This window comes from Eriocheir sinensis, unplaced genomic scaffold, assembly GCF_024679095.1.
Source record: "Eriocheir sinensis breed Jianghai 21 unplaced genomic scaffold, ASM2467909v1 Scaffold302, whole genome shotgun sequence".
Classification (NCBI taxonomy): domain Eukaryota; kingdom Metazoa; phylum Arthropoda; class Malacostraca; order Decapoda; family Varunidae; genus Eriocheir; species Eriocheir sinensis.
Window position 1 is genome coordinate 5442 of NW_026111613.1, and position 7059 is coordinate 12500.

At 56.9% G+C, this 7059-nt stretch overlaps 2 non-coding genes across 2 annotated transcripts in view; both read left to right on the forward strand.

Moving 5' to 3' along the window:
- Positions 1-3443: 3443 nt before the first annotated feature.
- On the forward strand, positions 3444-3603 carry LOC126991589 (5.8S ribosomal RNA). The gene has a single exon (XR_007745685.1). It is a non-coding gene; the product is annotated as a 5.8S ribosomal RNA (ribosomal RNA).
- Positions 3604-4168: 565 nt separating this feature from the next.
- Positions 4169-7059, forward strand: part of LOC126991590 (large subunit ribosomal RNA) — a 4793-nt gene continuing 1902 nt past the window's right edge. The window contains exon 1 of the ribosomal RNA XR_007745686.1: positions 4169-7059. This exon is cut by the window's right edge and continues 1902 nt beyond it. This is a non-coding gene — a ribosomal RNA (large subunit ribosomal RNA).

Genomic DNA, 7059 nt, shown 5'->3' on the forward strand with positions numbered 1-7059 from the left:
CTACAAGACTTTGCACCCCATCCCAACCCAATAACCGCTAAGAACTCGGCTCCTAGAATCGCTAGAGCTGCCGTGAGCTTCTAAACGCCGCTGCCTGGAAGTGCGACCACAGTCGATGCTAACCGTTGGGAGCGGCCCGCTGGCGCGGAGTTGTGAGATTGTGGGGTACGGCTGGTCGGCGGCTGGGCCGAGCGTAACGGTCTTCCCGCTCTTGGCTCTCGCTCGCGCGGCCAGCGGGGGGATCGAGACCCTCGTGCGGGACGGTCCCATAGAGAACGGTCGCCAGTGTGCCGTGAGGAAGCGAGGGTTGAGCGAGCCGGCGGCGGACTCGCTCCACAAACCCGCTCGAGCTTCCATAACGCTGTTTGGGGCCGGAGCGCGCTGCACCTACCCGAGCGACTAATCGTTTGCCAACCTCTCAGACCGGGGCCAGCAAGCTTGGATGGGATTAGTCTCTCGTGTTGCGCGCACCGACCTCAACAAACGCCGTTGAACTGTATCCTAGTTCGGGCCCACCCTCCCGCGGGCCAAGACTCGGCATCGCTCACTTCCACCTGGAAATCTTTCATTCTTCTCAGGTCGATGTTGATGTTGACAGCCAGGTCTTGCCCCCTCTCTTTCATGAGAAGCTTCTCGGCATTAGCTGCGGCTCCTCGTGGCGGCGCACGTTCTTACCGTGTTTGCCAATGCGATCAGCCTTCAATGCAGCGACCCCTCTCTCTCTCGCTCTCTAGGCGATGGTAACTCCACTCTCCGTGCGATAACGCATCCCGAGGGTGACGCCGCCGCACGCAATGTCGTCGGTTGGCACCCTAGTCTTCACACTGACGCAGCTTCTATCGAGCGGTCGGTTGGAACGAAGCACTCCACTCTCGCAGGCGACGACGGGTGACGGTGCGCTGCTACTGCTGCTGCTGCTGCTGGTATTGTCCGTGGTGCGTTCGCTCGCACCTCGACACAAAAGCATCAGCAGCAACAGTCTCACCACCATCACCACCAGTCTGCTGCTATATGACAAGGACGCGCGGACGACGAGGAGGAGGACGACGGCGTGGCCGACAGAGTTTCGAGCCCACGCATCATCATCATCCTCCTCATCATCCGCCGTCTGTTGAAACCAGGGACGCGGCGTCGCTGACCAGAGCTGTCCGACGCTGAGCGATCTCCTACTTTAGTACAAGGCTTTAAGCGAGCGCGCGGCACGCCCGTCGTGTTCGTTCGCCGCTTGGCCGCCAGCTAACGCCATAGCTACCTGGTTGATCCTGCCAGTAGTCATATGCTTGTCTCAAAGATTAAGCCATGCATGTCTAAGTACAAGCCGATTTAAGGCGAAACCGCGAATGGCTCATTAAATCAGCTATGATTCATTGGATCTGTACCCACACTTACTTGGATAACTGTGGTAATTCTAGAGCTAATACATGCACCACGTCTCTGACCGCAAGGGAAGAGCGCTTTTATTAGTTCAAAACCGGTCGGGCCTCGGTCCGTCACCCCACCGTGTTGAATCTGAATAACTTGTCGCTGAGCGCACGGTCTCCGCACCGGCGCCGCCTCTTTCAAGTGTCTGCCTTATCAGCTTTCGATTGTAGGTTATGCGCCTACAATGGCTATAACAGGTAACAGGGAATCAGGGTTCTCTTACTGAGAGGGAGCCTGAGAAACGGCTACCACATCTAAGGAAGGCAGCAGGCACGCAAATTACCCACTCCCGGCACGGGGAGGTAGTGACGAAAAATAACGATGCGAGACTCATCCGAGGCCTCGCAATCGGAATGATTACACTTTAAATCCTTTAACGAGGATCTATTGGAGGGCAAGTCTGGTGCCAGCAGCCGCGGTAATTCCAGCTCAACTTGCGTATATTAAAGTTGTTGAGGTTTTAATGCTGTTAGTTTGATTTCAGTTCTGGTCTGACGGTTCACCGACCTGTGCTTACTGTCACGCTCCGAACAGCCACAACAGCCCGCTGGCTCTGCACGGGTGCTCTTCATCGAAGTGTCCCGCGTGGCCGGCAGAGTTTACTTTGTAAAAATTAGAGAGCTCAAAGCAGGCTACACTTACTTCCTGAATGCCTATGCATGGAAAAATGTAATAGTAACTCGGTTCTATTTTGTCAGTTTCTGAACCCCAGGTAATGACTAATAGGAGCAGGCGGGGGCATTCGTATTGCGACGCTAGAGGTGAAATTCTTGGACAGTCGCAAGACGAACTACTGCATGCAAAAGCATTTTCCAAGGATGTTTTCATTAATCAAGAACGAAAGTTAGAGGTTCGAAGGCGATCAGATACCGCCCTAGTTCTAACCATAAACGATGCTGACCAGCGATCCGCCGGAGTTATTCCCATGACACTGCAGGCAGCTTCAGGTAACCAAAAGTCAATGGGTTCCTGGGGAAGTATGGTTGCAAAGCTGAAACTTAAAGGAATTGACTGAAGGTCACCACCAGGAGTGGAGCCTGCGCCATCAATTGACTCAACACGGGGAACCTCACCAGGCCCAGACACCGGAAGGATTGACAGATTGAGAGCTCTTTCTCGATTCGGTGGGTGGTGGTGCATGGCCGTTCTTAGTTGGTGGAGCGATTTGTCTGGTTAATTCCGATAACGAACGAGACTCTGGCCTACTAACTAGTCGACGGATCTCCAGCAATTGGTGTCCAGTTCGCAGCTTCTTCTTAGAGGGATAAGCGGCAACTTTAGCCGCACGAGATTGAGCAATAACAGGTCTGTGATGCCCTTAGATGTTCTGGGCCGCACGCGCGCTACACTGAAGGGATCAACGTGTCCTCCCCCTCCGAGAGGAGCTGGTAACCCGTTGAAATCCTTTCATGATAGGGATTTGGGTTTGCAATTGTCTCCCATGAACGAGGAATTCCCAGTAAGCGCAAGTCATGAGCTTGCGTTGATTACGTCCCTGCCCTTTGTACACACCGCCCGTCGCTACTACCGATTGAATGATTTAGTGAGGCCTTCGGACTGGCGCTCTTGGATGCCGGGCCCACGCGGTTCCGCCGCTGGGCTTTCGGCGCCTCGAGCTGACGGAAAGATGTCCAAACTTGATCATTTAGAGGAAGTAAAAGTCGTAACAAGGTTTCCGTAGGTGAACCTGCGGAAGGATCATTAACGTGTTTGCCCGACGCTGGCAAAGACCAAAACCAAACACGCTGGGTGGCCGGGACTCAGACTGTCCCGGTCTGGAAATACTATCTTCCTTCGCCTCGTGCGAGGCGAAGGCGAGTACCAACCACGCGTCGCTGGCGTGAGGCGGGCAGAGCTTCCGACGCGCCAGCCGGCGACTACTCTTCTTAAACCAACCCTTCCCCGGGTGGAATAAGCACACAGTCAAACCCTAGACACTACGTCTTCCCACATCGTCTCCCGAGGCAGAGACGGCGGAAGTCTGATGAGAGTCGGCAGCGTCCGACGTAAAACAAAAATACAACTCTTAACGGTGGATCACTCGGCTCGTGGGTCGATGAAGACCGCAGCAAGCTGCGTGTCGGTATGTGAATCGCAAGAATACCAGATACATCGACAAGTCGAACGCACATTGCGGCGGCGGCACTCTCATGTGCTGCCGTCACTCCTACAAGAGGTTCGGATATACATTCCATGCATCGGCTTTGTCAGCAATGACATCGACCGCATTGGGGAGTTTCGCCTGTTGCTACTAGCGGGCGTTCCCTTAAGGCCATGAATGGTTACCGGCCGCGTCACGTCTCTGACGGACGCGTACGTCGGTGACACGGAGCTTATGGACACAGCAGCGGGGAGGAGGAGGAGAAGGAGATGGTCTCTCTGGGCTGCCTCCTACTCCGCCGCCTCGTCTGCTGTTGTCGTCGCTTTCCGTGTCCTGTCTCGTTTCGGAACCCCAACCTGTGCCGCTATGAGTCGGACGGGCTAAGGTGGCTCTGCTTCGCGTGATAGGCAGGAGAAGGCGACCGGGCCGGTTATTTACTCGACTAACCCGGATCACCCTACCTCTCCTTGCTGCGAGCAGACGCAAACAACAACAACAACACGTCCCGCGTGTCGTCGTCTGTGTGCACCACCACCGCCGACTGGCAGCCATTATTTAAAGGAAGGGACCGACGAGCTGGAGAGCGAGGCAACTCCTCTCCTCCCGCCAGCACCAAGGATCTTCTTCTTGCTGCTGCTCCAATGTCGACCTCGTGTTAGGGTAGAGTACCCGCCAAATTTAAGCATATTAATAAGCGGAGGAAAAGAAACCAACAGGGATTCCCTTAGTAAGGGCGACTGAACCGGGAAAAGCCCAGCGCATAACCTGGCGTCGTGACCCGGCGCCAGGGGTGTTTCGTTTCGGAGGGTCCGGCACGCAGTCTATCACCGCCTAAGTTATGCTTGAAAGCGGCCACTTCCCATGGAGGGTGACAGGCCCGTGTGGCGGAGCCCGCGAGGGTACGCGAGAGATTGTCGGAAAGGGCCTCTCTGTAGAGTCTGGTTGCTTGAGAATGCAGCCCTAAGCAGGTGGTAAACTCCATCTAAGGCTAAATATGACCACGAGACCGATAGCGAACAAGTACCGTGAGGGAAAGTTGAAAAGAACTTTGAAGAGAGAGTTAAAGATTACGTGAAACCGTTAAGAGCCAAACGGGTGGGTCGTCGAAGGTCTAACAGAGTGGATTCAGCTCGTCGGCCAAAGCTGGCTGGGCGGCGGGATTCGCTTATGCGACCCAGGAACCCTTGGGCGTGCCCACGTCCGAGCCGGCGCCGGCGGGCGTATTTCCCCTCGTGATGTAGGTCGCCGCGACCCGTTGCTGGGGACGTCGAAGGCCCAGGCGGATTGGTACCCCGACGTCTGCGTTTACGCGGTCGAAGGGGGAAACCTCTGGTGTCCTGGCTGCCCTGCGACGGTCGTGTAGCAGAGGTGCAAACCCTCTCGCGGCGTGCAAAAGGTCGGTGACCCAACCGACCCGTCTTGAAACACGGACCAAGGAGTCTATCATGACTGCGAGTCATTGGGCGCAATAAACCAGAGGCGTAATGAAAGTGAAGGGGGCGTCCAGGGTCTTCGGGCCTCGGTCGGCGTCCTCAGGGCCGATCCCCGACCGGCCGCTGCCGCCGAGTTTCCCATCCCAAAGCGGGGTCGAGGGGGGTGCGCGGGGTGAGTCCCTTTCCCCCGTCGCTTACCTCCGGCCTCGCGGGTGCTCGGTGCGCACGGTGGTCCGTCTCCTTCGCGGGAGGCGCTTGTACGCAGGGGGGCGCAGGCCCTGGACTTGCCATTCGACGCCGTCGTGCAAATATGTTGTTGGCCTCGCCGGCGTTGATTGGGCTCTCGGTTGGCGCGCCGCGCGTCAGGCGGAGCTTCGGGTGGGGGTTTCGGCTCTCATCCGGGTTCGTCCCGCGCGGTTTTGCCTTCCGATCCTGCTCTGTCCGGTGTGGCCTAGCACGCGTGCTGTCGGCAAGTACCATGAGCAGACATGTTGGGACCCGAAAGATGGTGAACTATGCCTGGCCAGGATGAAGCCAGAGGAAACTCTGGTGGAGGTCCGTAGCAATTCTGACGTGCAAATCGATTGTCAGAGCTGGGTATAGGGGCGAAAGACTAATCGAACCATCTAGTAGCTGGTTCCCTTCGAAGTTTCCCTCAGGATAGCTGGTACTCGCGGAAACGGAGGAGTTTCATCCGGTAAAGCGAATGATTAGAGGTCTTGGGGACGAAACGTCCTCAACCTATTCTCAAACTTTAAATGGGTGAGATGCCGAGCTTGCTTGAACGCTGAAGCTTCGGCGACTAATCCGAGTATCTAGTGGGCCAATTTTGGTAAGCAGAACTGGCGCTGTGGGATGAACCAAACGTCGAGTTAAGGGGCCTAAACGAATGCTCATCTAGACCCCATCGAAAGGCGTTGGTTGCTATAGACAGCAGGACGGTGGCCATGGAAGTTGGAATCCGCTAAGGAGTGTGTAACAACTCACCTGCCGAAGCAACTAGCCCTTAAAATGGAATGGCGCTCAAGCATTCTCCCGATACTCGACCGACGGTGGCACAAAAGGCCAAGCTCCCTCTTCACCGGGGGGCCCAGGTCTCAAGCCCCGGCAGTAGGAGGGTCGCAGGGGTGAGCGCTGAAGGGATCCGGCGCGAGCCGGCCTGGAGCCGACCCTGGTGCAGATCTTGGTGGTAGTAGCAAATAGTCGAGAGAGACTTCCCTTGAAGGCCGATGTGGAGAAGGGTTCCATGTGAACATCAGTTGGACATGGGTTAGTCGCTCCTAAGCCCAAGGCTAAAGCCTTATCCAACGCTAGAGGCAACGGCCAAGCGAGTTGTCGTCACTGTCGTGGCGGCTCATCCGTGATAGATTCTTCTCAGTTGCCGATGGGAATTCGTGGCGAAAGGGAATACGGTACTTATTCCGTAACCAGGCCTGGATGCCAACCGGGGCTAGGTTCCTTCTTGGGCCGGCCCTTGGTGCAGGAACCCGGTAACGGGAACCAACTCGCGTCCATCGGCGGTGGTCCGGGGAAGAGTTTTCTTTTCTGTTTAAGGCGCCGTGACCCTAGAAGCCACTCGCAGAGCGAAAGGGTGTTGGTAACACGGTCTGCCGTAGAGCGCCGCGGTTCTTGCGGCGTCCCGAGTACCACTGCCGGTCCGTGAAACATGCGAGGCAGGTAACTGCATGGGGCGAAGCGGGGGGGTCTGCTGCTGCCCGCTGCCGGGCGTCGTTCTGCGGCGTCACGGCGCGGCGCACGTACGCACGCGGCCTCCGCGATGCACCCCAGTTTCTGGCCTGTGCGTACCCATATCCGCAGCCGGTCTCCAAGGTAAGAAGCCTCTGGTCGATAGACTAATGTAGGTAAGGGAAGTCGGCAAATTAGATCCGTAACTTCGGGATAAGGATTGGCTCTGAGGATCTGGCCAGTCGGGCCTGTGCGGGAAGCGGGCCTGGGTTCGGGCGCTGGACTGGGCTCAGAGGCTCTGAGCTGCGCGCGGTGATGGGTGATGCCGTCTACCCTGCGGCGCCGACGTCGCCGGTGTCCGCCCATCCGCTGTGTCTCGCCTTCCCCGGTGGCGGCGACCCATTCAAAATGCGGCCT